Source organism: Budorcas taxicolor, chromosome 3, assembly GCF_023091745.1.
Source record: "Budorcas taxicolor isolate Tak-1 chromosome 3, Takin1.1, whole genome shotgun sequence".
In the NCBI taxonomy this organism is placed as follows: domain Eukaryota; kingdom Metazoa; phylum Chordata; class Mammalia; order Artiodactyla; family Bovidae; genus Budorcas; species Budorcas taxicolor.
This window is the reverse complement of record NC_068912.1, coordinates 57515841-57528933: the sequence shown is the minus strand read 5'-3', so window position 1 is coordinate 57528933 and position 13093 is coordinate 57515841.

Here is a 13093-nt window from a genome sequence, read left to right as displayed (position 1 = left end):
CCATAAGGGTGGTGTCATCTGCATATCTGAGGTTATTGATATTTCTCCCAGCAATCTTGATTCCAGCATGAGCTTCATCCAACCCAGCATTTCTCATGATGTACTCTGCATATAAGTTAAATAAGCTGGGTGACAATATACAGCCTTGACATACTTCTTTCCTGCTTTGGAACCAGTCTGCTGTTCTATGTCCAGTTCTAACTGTCGCTTCCTGACCTGCACACAGATTTCTCAGGAGGCAGGTCAGGTGTTCTGGTATTCCTATCGCTTTAAGAATTTTCCATAGTTTGTTGTGATTGACACAGTTAAAGGCTTTGGCATAGTCAGTAAAGCAGATGTTTTTTCTGGAATTCTATTGCTTTTTCGATGATCCAACAGATGTTGGCAATTTGATCTCTGGTTCCTCTGCCTTTTCTAAAAGCAGCTTGAATATCTGGAAGTTGACGGTTCACATACTGTTGAAACCTGGCTTGGAGAATTTTGAGCATTACTTTGCTAGCGTGTGAGATGAGTGCAACTGTGCAGTAGTTTGAGCAGTCTTTGGCATTGCTTTTCTTTGGGATTGGAATGAAAACTGACCTTTTCCAGTCCTGTGGCCACTGCTAAGTTTTCCAAATTTGCTGGCATATTGTACTAGAGTCTGCTTAGCTTCATTTCTAATGCTGCACAACTCCCTGCTTCCTGCAGCCTCAAGGGTACATGATTGTGGCTGGGTCTGGGTAGCAGCATCTTCCATCCTGCTTCTCCTTGTCTCAGCATGTTAGTGGCTGCCAAACTCTTCTTTAGGTAAAATGAACACCTCTCTTTTTTGCTCCTCCAATCTTTCCAACCATTTTTCTGCACTGTATCCCCTCTAGTGGCCCTCATTGCCTGTGTGAACAGTGACTAACAGAGACGGCATCACCAGCAGAATACAGATGACATTCAGCATTGACATAAGTGTGAAAAACTGGAGGAGCAAAGATGCTTAAGGAACTAAGAATGCCAGCAGGAACTGACCTGTTATACTAAAGAAGTAAGCAACTAACACATTGCACCTATTTAAGCAGATCTATAGAAAAGAGGCCAGTTTCGTCTGGCTAGCAGGATTGCAGGTGACTTTTATGTGGTGCTGCTGCTGCTAAGTCACTTCAGTCGTGTCCGACTCTGTGTGACTCCATAGTCGGCAGCCCACCAGGCTCCTCCATCCCTGGGATTCTCCATGCAAGAACACTGGAGTGGGTCGCCATTTCCTGTTCCAGTGCATGAAAGTGAAAAGTGAAAGTGAAGTCGCTCAGTAGTGTCCAACTCTTAGCGACCCCATGGACTGCAGCCTACCAGGCTCCAGTCCATGGTATTTTCCAGGCAAGAGTACTGGAGTAGGGTGCCATCACCTTCTCCATTTACATGGTGAGAGGATCACAAAACTAGAACCAGCCTATCTATAGGTTCAAATCTCAGCCCTACCACTTCTGAGGTGTGTAGACTTGGGCAGGATTTTTACCTCATCAGTTTCTCCAAATACAAAGAGTGTTATATAATATCTCAAAAAATTATTTGAAGAAAAAAGGTGAGTTAATGAAGTTGAAGAATATAGAAGAGAGCCTGGCATATAGTATTATGTAAGTAGTTTTTAGAACTTATTTTTTCTTTATTTTCCAATTTTAATAAAGGATATGTATTGTAACTGACCAGAACACATGTCATATGTAACAAGAAAAATGTGACATTCTATAAAAAGTAAATATAAATGATCTTAAAGTTATTGCTAAATTTATAATTTTTACCGTAGCAGTGACCCTGACAGAGTGTGGCAGGGCACTGCACAAGGGTGTGAAGGAAGGCTGGGATCACTGTGGGCCATCTTGGAGTCTGACCACTGCAATTAGGAATATGAATACCACTGTCATGCTTACGTCCTAAGCCGCTTCAGTTGTGTCCAACTGTTTGCTCTATGGACTGTAGTCTGCCAGACTTCTCTGTCCATGGGATTCTCCAGGCAAGAATATTGGAGTTGTTTGCCATGCCCCCCTCCAGGGAATCTTCCTGACTCAGGGATTGAGCACACATCTCATCTCGCCTGCACTGGCAGGCAGATTCTTTACCACTAGCACCACCGGGGAAGCCCATTGTCATGCTTATTGCCAAATTATTCTTGAGTTATTTAGTAATGCATAGAGCTAACCCTGGTGGCTCAGAGGTTAAAGCATCTGCCTGCAGTGCGGGAGACCTGGGTTCGATCCCTGGGTCAGGAAGATACCCTGGAGAAGGAAATGGTAACCCATTCTAGTATTCTTGCCTGGAGAATACCATGGATGGAGGAGCCTGGTGGGCTATAGTCCACAGGGTCGCAAAGAGTTGAACACGACTGAGAGAATTCACTTTCACTTTCAAGAGTATGCATATAGCTAAGAGTAATAGGTACCCCAACCAATGGTGATTTAAATTAGGATGGGCTTCAGCAGAAATAGTGTCAGACTTTATTTTTTGGGCTCCAAAATCACTGCAGATGGTGATAGCAGCCATGAAATTAAAAGACGCTTACTCCTTGGAAGAAAAGTTATGACCAACCTAGATAGCATATTCAAAAGCAGAGACATTACTTTGCTGACTAAGGTCTGTCTAGTCAAGGTTATGGTTTTTCCAGTGGTCATGTATGGATGTGAAAGTTGGACTGTGAAGAAAGCTGAGCACCGAAGAATTGATGCTTTTGAACTGTGGTGTTGGTGAAGACTCTTGAGAGTCCCTTGGACTGCAAGCAGATCCAACCAGTCCATTCTGAAGAAGATCAGCCCTGGGTGTTCTTTGGAAGGAATGATGCTAACTAAAGCTGAAGCTCCAGTACTTTGGCCACCTCATGCGAAGAGTTGACTCATTGGAAAAGACTCTGATGCTGGGAGGGATTGGAGGCAGGAGGAGAAGGGGACAACAGAGGATGAGATGGCTGGATGGCATCAAAGACTCGATGGACGTGAGTTTGAGTAAACTCCAGGAGCTGGTGATGGACAGGGAGGCCTGGCGTGCTGCAGTTCATGGGGTCGCAAAGAGTCGGACATGACTGAGCGACTGAACTGAACTGAGCTTCCTTCATGTCACATCACAAGAAGTCCCAGAGCAGGCAGTCCATAGCTAGTATAGTGGCCCAGGATACCTCTAAGGACCCAGCCTCCTGGCTTTCAGTTCTGTTGCCCGTAGTGATGACGGTAGCATTTCCAGAGCCCTTTGGCAGAAAGAAACCATGTGGCACCAACAGCTTTCCCTTTACACTGCAGTGGCCAGAATCCCATGATGCAGCTTCTAGCTGAAATGAAGGCTAGGTAATTGAGTTTTTAGATATTCCTGCCTTTATGGTGGATGAAGGCAAGAAAAAACAAGGAAGACTATGTTTATGGAGCCCACAAGTTTCTGGTATGTTTCTCAAGTAGAGATTTTGAACACTGCATTTTCTTTAGATCATTATTTTTTTTTTAAAAAATAGAAATAATGGAGAAGTGCTTAAAGGCACTTCTTTTTTTAAAATATAAATTTATTTATTTTAATTGGAGGCTAATTACTTTACAATATTGTATTGGTTTTGCCATACATCAACCTGAATCCTCCACGGGTGTATACATGTTCCTCATCCTGAACCCCCCTCCCACCTCCCTCCCCATACCATCCCTCTGGGTCATCCCAGTGCACCAGCCCCAAGTGTCCTGTATCCTGCATCAAACCTGGACTGGGGATTCGTTTCACATATGATATCATACATGTTTCAATGCCATTCTCCCAAATCATCCCACCCTCTCCCTCTCCACAGAGTCCAAAAGACTGCTCAATACATCTGTGTCTCTTTTGCTGTCTCGCATACAGGGTTATCGTTACCATCTTTCTAAATTCCATATATATGTGTTAGTATACTGTATTGGTGTTTTTCTTTCTGGCTTACTTCACTCTGTATAATAAGCTCCAGTTTCATCCACTTCATTAGAACTGATTCAAATGTATTCTTTTTAATGGCTGAGTGATACTCCATTGTGTATATGTACCACAGCTTTCTTATCCATTCATCTGCTGAGGGACATCTAGGTTGCTTCCATGTCCTGGCTATTATAAATAGTGCTGCGATGAACATTGGGGTACATGTGTCTCTTTCAGTTTTGGTTTCCTCGGTGTGTATGCCTAGCAGCAGGATTGCTGGGTCGTATGGCAGTTCTGTTTCCAGTTTTTTAAGGAATCTCCACGCTGTTCTCCATAGTGGCTGTGCTAGTTTGCATTCCCACCAACAGTGTAAGAGGGTTCCCTTTTCTCCACACCCTCTCCAGCATTTATTGCTTGTAGACTTTTGGATCGCAGCCATTCTGACTGGCGTGAAATGGTACCTCACTGTGATTTTGATTTGCATTTCTCTGATAATGAGTGATGTTGAGTATCTTTTCATGTGTTTGTTAGCCATCTGTATATCTTCTTTGGAGAAACGTCTGTTTAGTTCTTTGGCTCATTTTTTGATTGGGTCGTTTACTTTTCTGGAATTTAGCTGCAGGAGTTGCTTGTATATTTTTGAGACTAGTTCTTTGTCTGTTGCTTCATTTGCTATTATTTTCTCCCATTCAGAAGGCTGTCTTTTCACCTTGCTTATAGTTTCCTTTGTTGTGCAGAAGCTTTTAATTTTAATTAGGTCCCATTTGTTTATTTTTGCTTTTATTTCCAATATTCTGGGAGGTTCGTCATTGAGGATCCTGCTGTGATTTATGTTGAAAAGTGTTTTGCCTATGTTCTCCTCTAGGAGTTTTATAGTTTCTGGTCTTACATTTAGATCTTTAATCCATTTTGAGTTTATTTTTGTGTATGGTGTTAGAAAGTGTTCTAGTTTCATTCTTTTACAAGTGGTTGACCAGTTTTCCCAGCACCACTTGTTAAAGAGAGTGTCTTTAATCCATTGTATATTCTTGCCTCCTTTGTCAAAGATAAGGTGTCCATAGGTGTGTGGATTTATCTCTGGGCTTTCTGTTTTGTTGCATTGATCTATATTTCTGTCTTTGTGCCAGTACCATACTGTCTTGATGACTGTGGCTTTGTAGTAGAGCCTGAATCAGGCAGCTTGATTCCTCCAATTCCATTCTTCTATCTCAAGATTGCTTTGGCTATTCGAGATATTTTGGTATTTCCATACAAATTGTGAAATTATTTGTTCTAGCTCCGTGAAAAATACCGTTGGTAGCTTGATAGGGATTGCGTTGAATCTATAGATTGCTTTGGGTAGTATCCTCATTTTCACTATACTGATTCTTCCAATCCATGAAAACGGTACATTTCTCCATCTATTAGCGTCCTCTTTGATTTCTCTCACCAGTGTTTTATAGTTTTCTATATATAGGTCTTTTGTTTCTTTCGGTAGATATATTCCTAAGTATTTTATTCTTTTCATTGCAATCGTGAATGGAATTGTTTCCTTCTCTATTTTCTCATTATTAGTCTATAGGAATGCAAGGGATTTCTATGTGTTGATTTTATATCCTGAAACTTTACTATATTCATTGATTAGCTCTAGTAATTTTCTGGTGGAGTCTTTAGGGTTTTCTACTTAGAGGATTATGCCGTCTGCAAACAGTGAGAGTTTTACTTCTTCTTTTCCAATTTGGATTCCTTTTATTTCATTTTCTGCTCTGATTGCTGTGGCCAAAACTTCCAGAACAATGTTGAATAGTACTGGTGAAAGTAGGCACCCTTCTCTTGTTCCTGACTTTGGGGGATATAGAAGCAGTAAATTATTGAAGCTACTTTATGACAAAAGCAGCACAGAATCTTACATGGAACAGATCCTCATTAACTATTTTTTAAATGATTATGTTATATAAACATTATACAAGCTTGTCCTGAAATGACTTTGTGTTCTACTTACATTCACTGGGAAAAATAGATTTTCCATTACTAAGGAGTGAAAAAAATCACAATAATTCTATGTAGTTTACTTTTCTCTTAATTTTGGACTTATTTCAGGCTTTGATCTGTGCATGAAATGCTAAGTCCAGCTACATGTCAGCTCTGCGCTTCCCCTGAAGCCCCCTGGGGCTCCAGATCTTTCCTGTTACCCTACACCCCTGTCCTCACACAGAAGTCCCTTTTCTATAATTGTTCTTTTGTGTTCAGAATCTTCTTTCTTAAACAATGCAAAAATAAAACTGATGGGACAAGATGACCATATATATTTCCTTTAGGAAAAAAAATGTTAGAAGAAACTAACTTTCTAAATAGACAACCTGAAAAATAAGCTGCATTCTGAAAATACCATGAAATGCCAACATAGCATTTTTTTACTTCAAAAAATATCTTCTACTGTCATGCCAAAATTGACTTTAAAATTGAGGCTGTTAAAAATACACTTAATTTAGTAGCTTTTAATTCGCAGAGCTTTTTCATGGGTGGGGTTGCAAAGTGGTGAGTTAAATCTTGCCACAGAGGAATATTGCCTGTGTAGAAGTCAGGCTTTTGACTAAGAATAGACTGTGGGCTGCAGGATAATTAAAAAGTGCTTGGCATAATTGAAGTTCTGGTGAGGAAATGATTAAAGTCATGGCTTTGCCTCTTGGGTGTATACAAACTACTTTAAAACTTGGACACTGGAATGTATGGCCTTAAAAGGACTGCATTAAGTGAAAAACATACAAAAGGCCACTGCTAAATTATACTTTCATTTTTTAAAATAGAACTTAAGTTACTACAATTTTACAGTGATTTTATGTGGATAGTAATAGCAAGTAAAACTTTCTATATATATTAGAAATATTGAAAAACATCTTTTTTGAAAGGGTAGCTTATGCTCTTACTCAGAAGAGATAAAGGAAAATAAATTGCAGAAAAATTTTTACTTAGTCACATCAGCATTAACAAACATGTTAAATATTATTCAGTAATCTCTAGCTTTGTGGGTTACTAAAATTTTAAAATATTGAAAATTAATTCTTGCTATTTGTAAAAGAACCAGATTATATTTCTTTCTTAGACTAAACTACTTGAGAATTAGGCCATCTTTTGAAGGTTAAATGGTATGATTAGGCAACTGTTATCAGTGGCTGCTTTGGGGAGTGGAATTTGGGATGAGAATCAGCTGAGGTAACACTTTATCACATTCTTCAGTACCCTCTATTTTTAATTAGAGATTTGTTATCTTCATAATTAAATTATTAATGATAAAATTAAGTTTAAAAATGTATGAGATCAACAATCATTGAAGAAACTGAAAAAGAATTACCCTGACTGAAACTTGAAAAGTAGCCTCATATATGATAAGAACAAGTCTCAAAAGAGTAAGGCCCAAAGTAGATCTAGAATTAATGTCTTAAAAACAAACAAAAACTGAAATGATTGCATGTTATTCTGAGTTATTTTTTTTAATCTATCTTAAAAATCAAGAAGCCTCAAATTCCTTATTGAATGTCAGTTTACTTGTTAACAAAAGGAGAGAGCATTTTCCTCATCTTTTTCATAGCAATTTAAAAGTCTCTTGAACATGGTTTTATTGCCAGCCTCAGGGTTTCCAGGCTAGGTGTGCTTTTCTATGAAATCAGTTACAGATAAAAATATAAATTCAAATGACTATTTTATAACATTAATTTTTATTTTTAAAGTAATTTTATATTACTCTATTAAAAACCAGTAAATGATGGAAATTACAACCTCAGACTAAATTATCAAAGACTGAGAAAGGGAGAGGATGGAAAAAGAAGTAAATACCTTGTTTCCATGAAGAGTCATTGAAACAAAAAAAAACAATGAAATAGGCACAATTTGATACCTATGAAGGAAAAGGGATAACATTAAATAATAACAACATTAAATTATGTAGAAAAAAGTATTTCCTGTAGAAGGAAAAATGGACAGCAACACACATGGAGTGAGAGACTTTAATATATATCAGAATTACTCCATGACAGATAAAATGGACAAAATAAGGAAGATTAGGAAAAATTAATAATGAAGTTTAAAAAGGATAATAAATTCTCAATATCAGAAATCACAAAATCAGAAATAACATTTTTATTATATATAAAAATGAAAGAAAGAAAATATTTTAGGAACACATATGTGAAATAAGAAAAATACAGACTAAAAAATGCAAACCAGGCACACACATACCTACCCAGACCTCACTCACTATTATAGGAAAAAGAGTTTTTTTTAAACAAAATAAAAATAAGTTACTGTGATGGGTTAAAATAGACATTGTAGTTTAGTTGCTAAATTGTATCTGACACTTTTGTGACCCCATGGACTGTAGCCCACCAGGCTCCTCTGTCCATGGGATTTCCAAGGCAAGAATACTAGAGTGGGTTGCCAGTTGCTTCTCCAGAGGATCTTCCTGATCCAAGGATCAAACCCACATCTCCTGTGTTGGCAGGTGGATTCATTACCACTGAGCCACCAGGGGTTTCCCTGGTGGAAACCCCTGGTGGCTCAGTGTCTATATATATATATATATATATATATATATATATAGAGAGAGAGAGAGAGAGAGAGAGAGAGAGAGAGGGATACATAGAGAGATATACATTGACATATTATATCTATACATATGTATACATATAGACATATAAACATACATATATATGAACATATATATATAGACACACATACACACACATATATATATATATATATAGATGGGCTTCCCAAGTGGCACTAGTGTTAAAAATTCCTCCTGCCAATGCAGGATACATAAAAGATATGGGGTTCAATCCCTGAGTTAGAAAGATCCCCTGGAGGAGGGTATGGCATCCACTCCAGTATTCTTGCCTGGAGAATCCCCTGGACAGAGGAGCCTGGTAGGCTATGGTCCATAAAGTTGCAAAGAGTCAGACATAACTGAAACAACTTAGCATGCATGTATATATATATATATGTGTGTGTGTGTGTATGTGTGTGTGTGTATTTATACATAAAATTGGTAAGAATATACTAAAAAACCCAAAACCTTATTTGTCACTTTTTGAGGCTACCAGGCACTCATTCATTACTCTAAAAATTGAATCAAGCATTTCAGCTTTCCTTCAGGATAATTAAACAGTTGAGGAGGTAAAGATTTTTTTAATAGAAAATGAGTAATGAATAGATACAGAAGAATACTAGAATTTGAAAATCACCATATTAAAATTTCTTAATAAAATAACAGACTTGGCAACGATCATCAATGGCTGCTTAAAAGCATTTGGTAAAAAGTTGATGTAATTCCTTGAATGACTTAGTCTGACATCATCTGAATCCACCAGTTCATTTTAATGTTAATAATAGTAGGACACCCAGACATTGCATTGCTCCTAATGTGATGCAGTTGAAAGCATACAGCACCACCAACAAAGTTATTTTTGCCAGAAAGATTTAAAACTGAATGCAGCCAAGATTTTGGACCAAATTACTGGTTTATGGGAAAGACAGGAGATGAAGAAACTATTAAATAATGTCATGAGAATATAATCAGCCAAGTACAGACTGTAAGAAATTCTCTAGGGTAAATGATCCACGTATTCCATAAATAAATGTAAATGTTCCATAAATAAATGAAAAATTAAGGAACAGAAACTGTTAAAGACTCAGGAGACATGTCCACCAATGCAATGTGTGGATTTTGTTTGTATCCTGCTATAAATAAATCATTTGTAAAAAGACATTTTAAACACAAGTGATACTTAACTAAAGTACAGTGTTAACTAATACTGCTAATTATAATGTTTTACTGTCTATCTAGAAAAGGCCAGAGTATCCACTGGAAAACAGAATTAATTAGTAATATAACTGAAAACAAGATAAAAATGATAGTATTCATATATATTAGTAGTAGTTAGAAGCTAACAATTCTGATTCTACACAAAAACTCCAAAATACTTAGAAATAATTTTATAAAGAAATATGTATAAGCAGTCTGAAGAAAACAAAACTTATATAGACAGATATAAATACTTAAATTAATTGGGAACTAGGGTTAAGAACGAGAGTTGGACTATTAAGAAAGCTGAGCACTAAAAAATTGATGCTTTTGAACTGTGGTGTTGGAGAAGACTCTTGAGAGTCCCTTGGACTGCAAGGAGATCAAATCAGTCAATCCTAAAGGAAATCAGCCCTGAATATTCATTGGAAGGACTGATGCTAAAGCTGGAGCTCCAATACGTAGGCCACCTGATGCAAAGAACTGACTCATTGGAAAAGACCCTGATGCTGGGAAAGACTGAAGGCAGGAGGAGAAAGGGATGACAGAGGATGAGATGGTTTGATGGCATCACTGAGTCAATGGACATGAGTTTGATCAAGCTCTGGGAGTTGGTGATGGACAGGGGAGCCTGGCATGCTGCAGTTCATGGGGTTGCAAAAAGTTGGACATGACTAAGTTATTGAACTGAACTGAACTGAGAGTTAAGAAACTATTTTATACTGTCTCCCATTACCTTAATAATAGTTAAACATTAAATGCACTCCATCTTACAATACACCTCACTCTTTACTCTTAATCAATCCAATAACATGTGATAGGTAACTTTAATTTCTTTCTTTTAGTAAAAATGTCTCCCTTTACTTGGGAATACAAAATCAGAAACTGAAGTATATGGTTACAGAACTGCCTCATTATTGGCAGTTGAACAAGGGATCACATAACTGGATCCTTTTGCATTTAATGATTTTGTTAATTTACTTCTGAATCATTTAGGATTAGAAAGTTATTGCAGCCTCATAAAGCTTTATCATGGCGGCACAGCCTTTACCATTTCTTATAGTATACACAGTCCTTCTTGGCTGATGCTCACTAACACACACACAGCAGCCCATCATTTATAACATTCCCACCATCAGTACCAACCTGATGACTGTAAATTAGCCTAGAGAATTTTATTTTCCCAGCCATTCCAGTTACCCCCAGCTGAGTATAACAGTGATTATTCTATCTAATTATAATCAACTTCTTGGAGGAATTAATTCCATAATCATAGGCTACTGCTTTCCTTACATATTTATCATCCCATAAAAGGACATCACATTGAATCAATTAAACTCTAATGTGTAAATACATTCTAATAGTCTTTTACATTGCCAGCTATGACAGTAAACTCTCAATTTACTATTGGATTAATTATTTATAGGTTAAATAAAACATTTGTGACTAGATAAAAGTTTACATTTTTAATAAAGCAAGAGGTTTTCTGAGAACTGTATAAAGAATCTGCATTTATCATCTGTAAAATACTAAAACAGAATGGGAAAGACTAGAGATCTCTTCAAGAAAATTAGAGATACCAAGGGAATATTTCATGCAAAGATGGGCTCGATAAAGGACAGAAATGGTATGGACCTAACAGAAGCAGAAAATATTAAGAAGAGGTGGCAAGAATACACAGAAGAACTGTACAAAAATGATCTTCATGACCCAGATAATCACGATGGTGTGATCGCTCACCTAGAGCCAGATATCGTGGAATGTGAAGTCAAGTGGGCCTTAGAAAGCATCATCACGAACAAAGCTAGTGGAGGTGATGGAATTCCAGTTGAACCATTTCAAATCCTGGAAGATGATGCTGTGAAAGTGCTGCACTCAATATGCCAGCAAATTTGGAAAGCTCAGCAGTGGCCACAGGACTGGAAAAGGTCAGTTTTCATTCCAATTCCAAAGAAAGGCAATGCCAAAGAATGCCCAAACTACCGCACAATTGCACTCATCTCACACGCTAGTAAAGTAATGCTCAGAATTCTCCAAGCCAGGCTTCAGCAATACATGAACTATGAACTTCCAGATGTTCAAGCTGGTTTTAGAAAAGGCAGAGGAACCAGAGATCAAATTGCCAACATCCGCTGGATCATCAAAAAAGCAAGAGAGTTCTAGAAAAACATCTATTTCTGCTTTATTGACTATGTCAAAGCCTTTGACTGTGTGGATCACAATAAACTGTGGAGAATTCTGAGAGATGGGAATACCAGACCACCTGACTTGCCTCTTGAGAAACCTATATGCAGGTCAGGAAGCAACAGCTAGAACTGGACATGGAACAACAGACTGGTTCCAAATAGGAAAAGGAGTACGTCAAGGCTGTATATTGTCACCCTGCTTATTTAACTTATATGCAGAGTACATCATGAGAAACACTGAGCTAGAAGAAGCACAAGCTGGAATCCAGATTGCCAGATTTCTCCAATATTGATATTGGAGAAATATCAACAACCTCAGATATGGAGATGACAGCATCCTTATGGAAGAAAGTGAAGAGAAACTAAAGAGCCTCTTTATGAAAGTGAAAGAGGAGAGTGAAAAAGTTGGCCTAACTCAACATTCAAAAATCTTAAGATCATGGCATCTGGTCCTATCACTTCATGGGAAATAGATGGGTAAACAGCGGAAACAGTGTCAGATTTTATTTTGTGGGGCTCCAAAATCACTGCAGATGATGATTGCAGCCACAAAATTAAGACACTTACTCCTTGGAAGCAAAGTTATGACCAACGTAGATAGCATATTCAAAAGCAGACATTACTTTGCCAACAAAGGTCCGTCTAATCAAGGCTATGGTTTTTCCACTGGTCATATATGGATGTAAGAGTTGGGCTGTGAAGAAAGCTGAGCGCCCAAGAATTGATGCTTTTGAACTGTGGTGTTGGAGAAGACTCTTGAGAGTCCCTTCATCAGCAAGGAGATCCAACCAGTCCATCCTAAAGGAGATCAGTCCTGGGTGTTCATTGGAAGGACTGATGCTGAAGCTGAAACTCCAATACTTGGCCCACCTTATGCGAAGAGTTGACTCACTGGAGAAGACCCTGATGCTGGGAGGGATTGGGGGCAGGAGGAGAAGGGGACAACAGAGGATGAAGTGGCTGATGGCATCACCGACTAGATGGCCATGAGTCTGAGTGAACTCCGCGAGTTGGTGATGGATAGGGAGGTTTGGCATGCTGTGATTCATGGGGTCGCAAAGAGTCAGACATGACTGAGCGACTGAACTGAACTGAGGGGAATAAGATTAATTTTCTTTTATATTTAATTACTAATAAAATCCGAACATCCTATAAAAATGTTTATCAGTCATTAGTTATTCTTCTGAGTTGTTTTTTTTTCCCTGTGGCTATTTTATCTGACAGGACTTTATATTAATTTGTAACAGCT